Here is a 14,946-nt window from a genome sequence, read left to right as displayed (position 1 = left end):
TGGGAACTTGCCTCATATGGAAGTTGAATGTAACATTATATATGTTGATTGTATTGTTGAAATTGGAAAGTTAATGCATAATGCTAATGCATGTTGAAAGTACATATGTTGTATACATATTGTGAAATGCCTCTTGTTAAAGGGATGGGATGACCGGTAATGGGTCGGATTGTTGAATGTTGTAGTGTAACATTGCTTAAAATGGAGAAAAACTTGTTTTTGAAAAAAAAACTTGTGCTTAATTTCGGGGACGAAATTCTTTAGGGGGGGGAGGTTATAGCGATCCCGGGTTTACCCTTGTTGTACAGAGATCCGGACATGTGTCCGTGGATGTTGGTAGTTGTTTATTATCTTGTTTGCATCCTTTTTACTTCTTATTGAGTTATAGGATGTGTTGGGCAGGTTTGTTACAGGTTGGTTTTGTTTGGGAGCCTAGTGTTGCTGCCCAGATTTTTGGACCTTCGCTCGAGCGAGGAGTTGGTCGCTCGAGCGAGAGTTGAGTTCGTGTCTGGTGGGTCGGGCCAGAGTGGCTTCGCTCGAGCGAGCGCTTGCACCTGGTTCTGGACCTGAGAGTTGTGTTTCTTGGCTCGAGCGAGCTTTTCTTGGCTCGAGCGGTCTGGTTTGCTCATCGCTCGAGCGAGAGGTCTGTCGCTCGAGCGTGCGTCTGGTTGCTGACCTGAGGGTTCGAGTTGTTGGCTCGAGCGAGCATTCTTTCGCTCGAGCGCACTTTTGAGTTTTTGGCTCGAGCGAGAGTTTCTTGGCTCGAGCGAGATTTTCTGTGTCTGGTCGCTCGAGCGACCAAGTCTTCGCTCGAACGAGAGTGTTTTATATCAGCGGACAGTAGCGTTTTGAAACATCACTTTTTCACCTTTTTTTTCTTTCAAACCCTTGATCCGAGACACTCTCTCTCTACACTTATATTCTCTCTAAGAATTGATCTCCCTAGAGTGTGAATCTAGCCTAGGGCCTTTGTTAAAAAGATAGAGGGCATTGAGAGCTTTGTTTTAATCTGAAAAAGTTTGGATTTGGAGCGCGTTGGTCTTCGAGTCTTCATCTCCTTTTTGGCTCAAACTTCGAGGTAGGGATATCCTACTCCTCTCTATGGATTTTGTCTTTAAATTTTGGTATTTTGAGATGTTGGGGTTAGTTTGGTAATTTTGTGAAAGTTTGGGGCTTTTGTGTAATTTTACAAAAGTTGGGGTTTTATTCATAATAAACCTAGATGCATGTTTGGAATAGAGAAATGGAATGAATGTTAAATCATTGATGAAAATGGGACCTAAGGGTTGAAATGTTAATTATGGGAATTGACCTAATTACATTGTTTAATTAATTGGGATAATTAATTGTGAGGAATGAGGAAATGAAATGTTGATTGAATATCCATTGTGCATTTATTTTCTGTTTAGAAATAACTGCTTTGGGCTATCGGTGGAGGATAGTCGTGATTGTTGTAGACAATGCATGATGATTAGGCAAACTGAAACTAATCAATGAAGTGTGTCATGGAACTTGACGGTTGATAGAATACATTAACTATATGTATTGAGTGATTGTATATAGAACCCATGTGTTTGTATACGTTATGTGTAGAGGAGGAGATGGGGGATGTACTCCGCGGTTTAGGGGAAGATAGGGGATGTACCTCTAAACCGGATAGTGTTGGGAGAAGATAGGGGATGAACTCCGTAGATACAGCTCATATGCTTGTCTAAAGAAGTGGAGATAGAGCTTATATGCTTGTCTTTGTGATGTATGGATATAGCTTTTATGCTTATCTGTGGATATTGTGGTTATACATATCTGTTGTAGAATGTGGATATAGCTTATATGCTTATCTGTGGATATTGTTGTTATACATATCTGTTGTAGAATGTGGATATAGCTTATATGCTTATCTGTGGATATTGTTGTTATACATATCTGTTGAGAATGTGGGTAGTGCTTATATACCTATCCGTTGAAAAAGGGAAAAATGAAAGGAAACTTGGATTCATAAGTCGTATGACATAAATATGTGATTTATGTGATTGTATCAGTGTTGGCCATCTATCAACTGCTAATATTTTAGTCATTGTTCATGGTTGGTTTAGTGTATTTCTACTGGGCTGTGGCTCACCCTATATGGGAATATCACTTTCAGGTGCAGGAAGCATGCCACCTCCAAGGACATAGCTTGGGAGGCTAGAGGCGGACATAATGTTGTCGTTTTACTTTTTGATGTATTACATGTAAATACAAGCCAAGGGCTTAATGTGTATGAGTTAGTACTCTTTTGTTGTAACCAAGTGTTAACTTGGAAAGCTGTAAGCCTGTAGGGCATTTGCTTTAGCTGTTAACATGTAATACTTTTTGTAATGAAACTCTGAGAAATGAAAGAATGTGGAACTTTTGAATATCAATGCATGTCTTATTTGTTGGGTTTAATGTCATTATTTTGAGGGCGTTACATCCCCCCTCCCCACAAAGGCTCACGTTGTTTTGCCAAAACCCTCATGTTATTTGGTCCGAAACCCTCCTATTTTCATACACAACTCCGGCAATCTTGTCTGCCCTAGAAGACCGTCCCACGAAGTTCTTCTTTTTTATTGATTGTTCCATATCTATTTTCTGCATGTAAAAACTTTGCCTAAAGGCATGAATCTCTCACTATGTCTCTCTTTGTACCTTGTTTCTCTTGCCTTTCTTCAACCGTATTCTATGAAACCCTAGACCAAAATCCCCTTTTGTTAACCCTACTTCCTTTCTCGATTCTTGTCTCCCCTTCTTCAAAACTGCCTCACTCGGAGGGGTTGGTTTCTAAATTTAGGAAAATATGATATGAATAGCTTTTGTTTTTCATGTTTGTTTGATTTGGTAGTTGTTTTGATTCCTTATATATAGATATATACTTGAAATTTGGCTTGGGTTTGTGAAATATGATGCGTGGTTAATCGAATTTTGTACTCATGTAACTGATATGAGATTGCAATTTCTTATTTATTTGTTGAAATCTGTTTATGTTTATAATTTTTTTGTTTCTTGTTATGTTACACTTCTAATATTGGTTCTTTTGGGTTATGGTTGAATGTAATATTCCCCTTCTGGATTAATAGTTGCATATTTTACCTCTACATTTGAGGATTTTTATTTGATTGATATGCAATTCTTCTCATGATTAGATGTTGTTGGTGCATTAACTATGCACATTATTTTAACATTAATTTTATATTTGTTTGGAATTCCATCAGATTGAGTAAGGGTCTACTTAACATTCAACTCAATGCAATACATAATGAATGGGAAAACCAATGACTTTCTATATAAATTTAGAAAAAAAAAATTATTTATTATACCAACATGTGCAACACACCCAATGTATAATATTAAAAAATCCAATGCTTTCTATTGTCCCAAATGAAGAGTAAGAGATGAAAAATCTATAGAATAGTGATAAAATGTAAATCACATTACCGGAGAAGAGAAAATTGAATACATAACAACAAAAAACAGTTTCAAAATATATTTTGCAAAATATTAGAATTTAACAATTTTATTAGCTGTCATTATTAGCATCATCAATGATCTTCATAATAAGATTTTGGAATTTTATAAGAATATGATTTCTATGATGCTCAAATCAAAATATCCGATTTTCAAAAAGGCTTTATGAAGATTAAAAAATCCAATAACAACAATCACATAGTCAACCTAATTAAAAGCAACTCATCTTCCTCTTTGACATAGTAAATTACTAGGAATGAAACTAAGTTATGCTTTTTAAGAAAACAACAATTCTACATAACCAGAAAATGTATAGAATTTTAAATGGGTGGATCATATTGATATAGGGCGTGGTCCACATCACATCAAGTTAAATCTATACCAGACATTCAAATTCTAGGAACTTTTTTACATACAAATAATTTATGTTAAGCAAGAATTATAACCAAAGCCATAGTTGCTGTCATTTATAATTACTCACTTTATGATAAATAACTTCATGTATATATGGACTGATATTGGCTCAAATCATTTGGAAAATACACTCTCACATTTTTTTTTATTTTATTTTTTTTTGGAAAATAATAAACTAGCATAAAAGAAGAGGAAAATTATGTGAATATGCTTTGCTTTCTATGACGCTGAAACCATCATATTTCCTTAATGTTATGTTTGGATCATATATTTAGCTAGGGATTTGGAAATGGAAAAGGAAAAGGTGTGTCGAATGTAATTATAGTTCATTGACATTTCACCCACATTTTTCCATTTCCTTTTCAAATCTCTTCTCATATCCATGATCCAAACACAACATAAAGCTTCTATCAAGATCAAAAAATCCAATAAAATCAATCCAAATCCAGTAGTCCAATAGTTCAATGGGCCGGATACGATGTTTTCAAAAAAATAATCCAATAGTCCATCCATTTAGAAGCTACTCAGCTTCACCTTTGACACAAGAAACTACTAAGAAATTAACCAAGTTATGATCTATCAAATAATCCAATAGTTCATCCAATCAAATAATTTTTTTTTTTGTATATATTTTTATTTAATTTTTTGTTGAAGTAGTCAAACAGTTGGTTGTGGTACATTTGTTTAAGGGTTTATTTATGTAATGGTTATTGAGACTTTGAACAAAGTAGTAGACTTTCATCTTTGTTATTGCTTATGCACTTATGACAAAAGATGTGCAAAATAATATTTTTCATACATAGATTCTTTTTTTTCTCCCCACAATCATTAATTTCCTTAAGTATTGTCTTCTTCACTAACTCTAGAGGGAGATGACATCACAAGAGAGTCTGGTTCAAGTAAATTCATTAAATTTCATAAACATTTGAAAATTCTATACTTACATTTTTGCCTTCACCCACCTATCACAGACGAAGCATGAATCCTTTAGAGTGTTTATTTTATTTTATTTTCAAGTGATTCTAAATAAATAAGAGGGCAAATTATGCAAATGGTCCCTGTAATTTACTCGTTTTATCATTTTGGTCCTTGTTGTTTCAATTTGATCAATTTTGCCCTGAATTTTATGGATTGTGTCATATTAGTCCAATAAATAACGGCGGTTAAGTTTGATAGATGGAAAATCAAATGATGTGTCAATTTGGTCCCTGTAATTTATAGGATGTGTCAATTTGGTCCCTGTAGTTTATAGGAAAGTCAAAACAACAGGGACCAAATTGACGCACCATTTGATTTTTCGTCCATCAAAGTTAACCGCCGTTATTTATTGGACTAATATGACACGATCCGTAAAATTCAGGGGCAAAATTGATCAAATTGAAACAACAGGGACGAAAATGATAAAATGGGTAAATTACAGGGACTACTGCTGTAATTTGCCCTAAATAATAATTGCTTCAGTAGTAGAGAGAATAAGGTATGAAAGGGATGTAAAATGAGAAAGATAAATAGTTGTAGTCCTATTTTGTAACGCCCTCAAAATAATACATAACACCCAACATTTTAGACATGCATTGATACAAAAGAAATCAACCATTTCTATTCATCAGAGTAAATCTTACAACTGTATTACATGTTAACAACAAAAGCAAATGCCCTATGGGCTTACAGCTTTCCAAGTTAACACTTGGTTACAAAAAGAAGAGTACTAACTCAGTACATATTAAGCCCTAGGCTTGAATTTACATGTAATACATCAAAATAAACAAAAAAAGAGTCTTCAACTCTCGTCATCATCCAAGCTATGTCCTTGGAGGTGGCATACTACCTGTACCTGAAAATAATGTCCCATAAAGGGTGAGCCAACGCCCAGTAGAGATATGCTAAACACAGTATGAGTAATGACTAAGACATTAGCAATTGATAAATGTTCAATTTCCATAAATCAATTCATAACCCATTTCCATTTCATGACCACCATGTTCATATTTCATTTCAATTTCACAATTTACATCAACGGCTCAGAACCTGGCCAACCATTTCTATGAGACAGTGACTCATATTAGGCATTTCCCATTTTCAATAGATAACCATATTAGTTATATCAACATCTCAACAGATAAGCATACAAGATATATCCACATTTCAACAGATATGCATGTTAGCTATATCAACACTTCCAATGATAAGCATACGAGCTGTATCAACACTTCCAAAGATAAGCATATGAGCTATATCAATACATTATCTGACAAGCATATGAGCTGTATCAGTGGAGTCCATCCCCTATCTCCTCCCAAACAACATCCAGTTTAGAGGTCCATCCCCTATCTTTCCTTAAACCGTGGAGGACATCCCCTATCTCCTCCCACACACACAATGCATATATACACAAAGGTCATATACACAATCAATCAATACATAACGTTAATGTATTCTGTCAATCGTCATACTCTATGACATATCCAATTGATTAGTTTTAGTTTGCCTAATCATCATGCATTGTCTACAACAATCAAACTACCCTCCACCGGTAGCCCAAGCAATTATTTCTAAACAGATAATAAAAGCTCCAACAGATAAAATATCAACGTTTTCAAAAGTGAGCTATTAACAAATCTAACTCCACTATTCAACCATATAATGAGGCAATTTCATTATTTCCAACTCAATTCCATATAACCACCATTTTCTCGAATTAATCACATCAATTAATTTATACAACCAATTAGGGTTTTCTACCCTATTTCCCAATATTGACCCAATAGTCTATATTTCAACAACCAACATCAATAACACCATTTTGAAACCCAAAATACATATTATGAGCCCAAAATCACAAAACCCTCTTTAACACATTTTGAAACCGTAAGTCCCAAAATTTTCCCAACTTCAACACTTTATCAAAACAACCAAAAATCTAGGTCAAAGACCATAAGAGTGAGTAGGAATCCCTACCTCAAAAGTTGACACCCAACGAAGAAGATGATAAAAACGAAGTTGCTCCAAATCACAAGTTTCTCGAATCAAAAGGTAGCCCTCGACGATCAACAACTTTTTTGTAAAGGCCAAAGGTAAGGAAACAACTCCTACTAGATCAATACCTAGAGAGAAGGCAAGGTTCTAGAGAGAGAAGCTCTCAAATGGCGTTTTGGAAAAGTAAGAGAGAGAGTGTGAATGTAAAAAGTGATTTTAAAATGCCCAGCTGTCAACTGATATACGACATTCCTGCTCGAGCGGAAAACACAACGCTCAAGTGTCAAGAACAAAAACTAGGTCCGCTCGAGCGCAAAAAGACCCGCTCGAGCGCCAAGACACAAGAATAAAGTAAACCCGCTCGAGCGCAAAAACCAGTCCGCTCGAGTGTAGATTTCTCCTTCCCAGAACTTACACCCAAAGGTACTACCTGCTCGAGCACCAAAGTACCCGCTCGAGCGCCACCGCTCGAGCGTAAAAATCACACCTGCAGAAGTTTTGCAGGGACACGAAAATACTGAGGTTGTGCAATCCCCGCTCGAGCGCAAGAAGACCCGCTCGAGCGGAATGCCTAAAAACTGGGCAACAAGGAATTGAAACCAAGGCCAAACCAACCTGTAACAACCCTGCCCAAAACATCCTAAAACTCAATCAAGTGAAATTAAAGGACGACACAAGATAGATACAACTACCAGCCTCACGGAACCAAGTCCGGAATACAACAGAACAGTAAAGGGACAACCGGGATCGCTATATATTTAAACCCTCTTTAGGGATAATAAATGAGCCAAACAGGTAATTGTTATAACTTGCTTTGATAACTTTAACGAATTTTAAAATTTGTTCAAGTTTGGTTCGTTAAGTTTTCGAGTCAATCTCAAATGAGTTTTTGTCAAGCCGACCTCAAGTAATTTGATAGTTTTAGATTCATCAAACAAAGCCGAACAAGCAATTGACTATTCAAACTTAATTTGAAAACTTTAATGAGTTTAAAAATGTGTTGAAGTTTGGCTTATTTACTTAACGAACTAGCTCGAAAGAGTTTTTAATAAGCTGAACATAAGTCGAGCTCGAGTTGTTTGGTTTGTTTATCACTCCTAACCCTCCTGTCCGATTGTCAATGAGAATTGCTATACATTGGTTGTTCTTTTCTTTTCTTTTCTTTTCTTTTCTTTGGTTTTTTTTTTTTTGTTTTGTTAATTGATGAAATTTCCAAACTTATGGGACCATATGTTGTTTGATGCAAATTTTAATCTGTTTTTGTGATAAGAACACGCAATGAAAGTTGCTATAAAAGTTGCCAATGGCCGGCGGATGGCGGTAGCTGGCAACAATGGCTGGTAGCGGTAAGGTGGACAAATAGGTGACACATGTATAATTAGGTGATATTTGGACATAATTAGACAAATACGTGACACGTGTACAGATAAGTAACATTTGAACAGATAGATAAATTTTTAGACAGATAAAGACTTGGCTCTATTGGCCCAATAATTTTAAAAGTGGAATTCTAACCTGAGTATTTTGTTTTTTTTAAGGAATTTTTTTTTAAAATTAAATGAAATAAATAAATATGTGATATGATATCTTATAGGTGAGGGCTATGGGGTTGAAGGAGGAATTTGGTGCAAGGGGTTAGGTGAGGTAGAAATGTGAAGAGAAGATGGAAGAATCATGGAACCACGTAAGATTAATGAGAATCCAATTAAGTGGCTTTCAGATATTCTTTTTATTTTTTAGTTAAGTCAGGATTGATCACCTTGACACCATCCACTTACTAAATGCAACATCAACCTACATTATACATATAAAAGTTTGTTCAAAAAAAATACTTACGCTGTGTTTGGTTAGGAGATTTAGAAAGAATTTAGAAAGGAAAAGGAAAAAAGAAAAAAAAAAGTGTGAAATTAGGTGAATTGTACATTTCACCTACTTTTTCCATTTCTCTTTCTAAATCCCTTTTCCAATCCCCCAACCAAATACAGTATTAAATATAAAAGTAACGTTTTTTATTTTAAGCTTTTGTTGGTTGGTTGGTTGGTTGGGTGGGTGCGGCTAGTGAGAACTATAAAGCTTTAATACTTATTGAGAATTTATTCATACTTTTCTTCATAACTTATTCATCATGTTAGATTGATGTTGTTGTCCATGCCCAATTATACAAGCACAGGATTTATCTAATGCTTTTAAAAATAAAAATTAAAAAATATGGGTCAGCATTTGATTTTCCTTTTTCTCTTTTCTTGTTGAGTAATCCAAGCCTTCTTGAGTATTTCAAAAGAATAACCCTTCATGGACTAGTCTCTCATTTATCTGTTAAAACGGAAGGGTCAAAAGAAACGAAAGCTACATAATCAAACATAACCACTTCCATAGACCCAAAAAAACAAGTTCCAAACCATATAGCTATAGGACGACTAAATTATTTAACTAAAAAGTACTGATTTAGCTTAAAATATGAATGTAGGGTGTTTGGTTATATTTGATGAGCATTTGTGAAAAAAATATAAATGTACTGATTACATTCATGGTGGGCAAATAGGCAGATATTTTTAAACTCCAACGTTTATGAAGCTTGAAGGCTTCTAAATTGTTGTCTTGAAGCAATTTTTCTACTATTACCTAACAGCGTCTCTAATGATTCAATTGCAAACAGACGATTATTGCTATATTTTGGTAATGAATAACGACAAAATATTAGAGTTTAGCAATGTTGCTTCAGTAGTTACTTTGCTATTTTTTAGATTTTTCTCTCAAAATATCAAATGAAAAAAAATATTATGTATGGTGTTGCTTCAGTAGTAACTTTGCTTTTGTTAGATTGTGGCTTCACAGCATTGGTTTTTAAATGATGGTCTGCAAATCCTTGGCTGCTATATTTCATAGTTTTTTAAGCAAATTTAATGCCTTTGTCTTTGGTTCTTCATGATAGTGTTTAGTTCATTGATTTTTGCTGTTCTTCTAAATAAACAAATTCTTTTGGTAGCCCTTGTGAAAACCCATATTTAAATTATTCTTGAAAGAAAATAAATAAATTAATTAAATTATTAGTTTTTTAAAATTAACGCAATTCTATCGCTAACAAAGACCTTATTAAGAATAAAAATGTTGTGGATGTTTAATAACTATTGTTATAATTTATTAGTTAAAAAAAAAAAAAAAAAGAGGAATCTGATTCGGTGGTAGTATATGCCACATGCAAGCTTGCATGTAAGCTTGGTAACTTCCATCCCATTATCATTCTTGGGTTAAGGAGAAGTGTAGTGGGGAGTATAATGAGAAAGAGAAAAAGAGAGAGAGAGAGAGAGTGGGGGAGCTCAGCATATATACACCATGAATGGCTGAGCAAAATCCCATGCAAAGAGAGGCTTGGTTTGCTCTTTCGTACAAGTGAGGGAAAATTAGAAAAAAAAAAAAAAAAAAAAATCTCAGCTAACAGTAGAAGGAGAAGAAGAGAGGAAGGTTAAGGAAGCAAAAATTTTCTACCATTTTATCAACCATTTGAATCCTACTGTTAGGTAAGAAAACCCTCTCAATCCTCTCATTTTTTTTACATAATTGAAATTTTCAGATTGTTTACATATGATACATTGTCTAAATTGTGTTGAAGATAATCTATGTTGAATCTGCCAGCATGTTGCCCAAATTTTTAGACAATTTTATACTCAGAATTTCGAGATGATTTCTTCTACAAAGTTGTTGATAATGATGTCTAGTTTATCCAAAAAATTTTGGAAATAATTTTCGAGCTTTCTACGAATTTACACAAATTTTTAACTAAATCTGAAACTGTATTAAGAATAATCTGTTTTGAATCTGCCATCATGTTACCCGAATTTTTAGATAATTTTATACTCAAAATTTCGAGAGGATTTCTTCTACAAAGTTGTTGATAATGATGTCTAGTTTATCCAGAAATTTTTGAAAACAATTTTCGAGCTTTCTACGAATTTATACAAATTTTTAACTAAATCTGAAACTGTGTTGAGAATAATCTGTTTTGAATCTGCCATCATGTTATCCGAATTTTTAGATACTTTTATACTCAAAATTTCGAGAGGATTTCTTCTACAACGTTGTTGATAATGATGTCTAGTTTATCCAAAAAAATTTGGAAACAATTTTTGAGCTTTCTACAAATTTATACAAATTTCTAACTAAATCTAAAACTGTGAGACAGATTTTACCATGTATTTGAAAATTTATTTAAAATTCTATACTAAGCCAAATCTGGTAATTTCTAACTAAAAGATGAAATTTGAGAAGTCTAGTTTCATGATAAATTTTTAGATTATGGGTTTGATCTATAAATTTTAGCATGGAATTAATGTAAGGAAATGTGACAAATCAGTGTCATAAACACCCTTGGAATTTGTTTAGAATTATTTATAAGTTATTTTTGGAAAATGCTTTCTGAAAAATAACCATAACATGTTTATTGAGTATCCTGTAGATTGATATGAATTTTAGAGTTGTATAAGTAATGTATTTTTAATTTTATTTGCAAGATATATACTCTGAAAATTTTTCTGGACAGAATAAAATCACCACTTTAATATTATGCTAGTCTAATTTTGTAAATCAAAAATTTTTGCATGTGTGTATTTAGGGTTTAATTCTTGTATCTAAGTTATTATTTCATACCATGGTTTAAATAAATTGTTTATTTAAATTCTGTACTTTTATTTAGTATTGTGTGACACATGCAATATTTTATGATTGAGAATTTTAATGAGTTGGTATAACATTACTTGTGATTAAAAATTTGGAATTATTTGTGATTAATATCAAAATTAACTGAAATGATTAACGACATATACAAAGTTAACAATTGACGGTTAATGCCAGTTGTTCGGGGTGAGTCTTGGTTTAAAGACTGTACGGAATTAAGGGTTGACGGTTAACACCGGTTGTTCAGGGTGAGCCCTGGTTTTGAGAATTCTCACGTAAATTGTGTTGCGAAACTCTAAGATGGCACGGGACTTATTTGAACCCTTTTCGGTATTCGGTTTTGGAATAAGGGTGGATGTGCAGGTGGCACACAGGGAGGTTACTTACCCCTGGCAGACTGTTTTCTTGGGGCAGACCACGGATGCCACTACTTGGGTATATAACTCCGGACGTGGGCATCCCTGGTAGTTACGGTTGGTAACACTTAAATATTGAGAGGGTTTCAAATTAACCGTTGCCATGCTTAGTGGTTGGTAAGTTAAATTTCTTTGGTGAGATTTCGAGTGTCACCTAATTTATAAAAATTACTGAAATTATTCTAATGGTTGTAAATTCTGTGTATAATTATATTGTTATCTCATGTTTAGAATATTATTATTTTTCTCTTAAAAAGAATGGTAGGTTGGTTACGTTTTCTTACTGTGTTGCAAAACTCATGGCATATATTTTGTTGCCCTGGCGTTTCATGCCAGATTATGTTAAAAAAGGGACTGAGGCTGAAATTGGAGCTGCTGCCAATATCGAACCTTGGCTGACTTAGAGTCAAGATTTTATCGAAATAAAATCCTGTTATCCCTTGTATTAGGATTTAACTATGTTGTGACGTTGGGTGTGAATTTGTAGTTTTATTTTGTTGTTGGACTTTGACTATGTAAGAACTTAAAAGTTCCTAATTAGTAGTTAAAACTTTATCTAGCAAGTTATCGTTATTTAAATCTTATGACGTTTCAAAAAAAAAATTTGGGGCATCACAGCCCTTCTCACAACTAGGAAGTCACCTCTTTAGGCAAGTAAATTTTTCTCTACTCAGTGAATTAAAGCTTGAATTATGGATACTATATTTATAACAATTCTTGTGTTTTTTAGATTAAATAATGCTATACACACCAATTGGTGTACTAATTAGTATACCAATTGATGGTGTGACATAATTTAAGAGGTTTTTGGTATTTGTAATGTAATTAATGAGTGGGGTCAATAATAATGTTATAACTAGTGTTGGTACAGTAGTCAGTACAGTAATTGGTGCATGTAGCACTACCGTTTTAGATTCTTTGTTATCTTAATTAATTGATGTGTTGTGAAATTTGTAGGTACCAAAAGGGTACTGAGCTCCTGATCTTGAAGATTCCATTCAAGAGGCTTGTCCATGAAATTGCTCCGGACTGCAAGGTAATTGAATGGTCGCAATAGATAAACATTGTCATATTTATCGTAATTGTTTAGGATTTTTATTTTTTTAGTGTTTTTGATTAGTAGTGTATATTAATGTTAATGTTAGTGTTTTTGATTTTTTTTGATTTTTTATTTTTTGGGTTGTGGATTTGAATAGGTTACATTCTTTGATTGCTGACTAGAATTTTGAATGGTTTGCTATTGTTTCTGTTTTTTTGTTTTCAAATTATTACCTCTTCTACAATTTGTTGCTGATTTACTTGTGTGTGTGTGTGTGTGTGTGTGTGTGTGTGTGTGTGTGTGTGTGTGTGTGGAAAACTTTTATTTATGATGGACATCACTCTTTAGCACGTTTGGTTCCTCTCTCTCTCTATATGTATGTGTGTTTTCTTTCTCAGTTTGATCATTGTTGTTGCCTCTATCAGGTTAAGCTTGAATGACTGCAGTGACTGTAGGTTAGACAAATGCCTATTTTTTTGAATTAAATTGTTGGTGATAGATTTCAAAGCATTGTTGACTATGAGGACTTTTTATTTGCCAATTTTGTTTTGGTCAAAGTAGTTCGTGGCCCTTTCAAGAGTTTCATATGACAAATTTGAGTGTAGACTTATTGACAGTGTCCAATAAAGCATCTATCTAATTGTTCCTCTTTGACACCTATCACTCTCGACAGAAAATACCAAATGTGATTCAAATAATTTATGGTTTTTAGATAACAAGTTTTGTCTTTGAGTTTTTCCATTTTAATCTGCTTTGAAATTATGTATTCTTAAAAGGAGTAGTGTGCATTAGAGCTATCCTCCATATAATATTCTCTCTAATTTATACGAATTATGGGCAACTTTCTCATGTCTATCATGGTTTAAAATTTTTCTTATTGCTAGCTACTTGATTTCTTTATGAAATTTCTGACAATGTTGGTTTACTTGAAATATGCAGGAAAAACCATGGACAAAGCTGTTCAATAGAAAAGAGGCCAGCTGCATGCAATAAATCATAACTTCTTGGGCAAGGATGTGAATGACATACGGATGCGGATATGTCTCCTCTCTAGTTCAGTTGAGTCATGCTATTTAGTCTAGAGGATAAATTATTTATCATCAAAGAAATTTGTGAAATGTAATGGCTAGTGTTAAGGCTAAGTTGGTGTTGAAACTTGGTGCTAATGAGTTTCTGCTAAAGCAATATAGTGGTTATAGATTGGAGCTTCAGAACATGGTGTTGCATTTGTTTCCTTTTAACTGTAGAAATAGAAATTTGGTTTGAATTTTCAGGTTGTTAGATGGTGTTTAAAAGACAGATGGCAGAAATTTATAGATTAGAGCTTTTAAGGTATATTTGTTTTTCTAAAAACCTTTTTTTGGGGGTTAATCTGTTAATGCCTTCTATTTGAAAAAAAAAAAAACTTGTATTGGTTGGTTGGTTCCTAATGTTGCAGGTCATATTGCCCATTTGAATATCACACATACGAATTGCTTCTTTACAGTTATTAATACTTTGTTGGAATGATGAGGAGTGGGTTAGAGAATTTCTTCTTCTTTTCCCTATCTATTCAATTTTATTAATTTATTCATATAGTTAACTAGGTGAGATTATTGTTGAATTTTTTTTTTTGTTCAGTAAGGTAGAAATACAAAATTAGAAACAGAATGAGTTCAGCAAAAAGGAAGTCTTGTTCGATATGGATTTTTGACATCAGCTAGTTTAAGTATTGAATTTTTTTAAGACTTTAACAAGTTTTACACTTGGCTTACCATTTCTATACTTGACTAATTTCACCAAAAAAAATTAGACTACAAGCATGAGAACACATAATCAAGTTAGAGAGAAACCATTTTGTTCCTCCCTGTTTCTCTGATCTCTACTAGTATAAATGAACCACTTTGATTGTTTGCTTTCCTTTGTTTCGATTGGTAGATTTCTATAAACCAGTTTCTAATATTTCAT

The sequence above is a fragment of the Camellia sinensis genome, chromosome 2, assembly GCF_055761805.1.
Source record: "Camellia sinensis isolate YWXY chromosome 2, ASM5576180v1, whole genome shotgun sequence".
Classification (NCBI taxonomy): Eukaryota; Viridiplantae; Streptophyta; class Magnoliopsida; order Ericales; family Theaceae; genus Camellia; species Camellia sinensis.
This window is presented reverse-complemented; position numbering follows the sequence as displayed.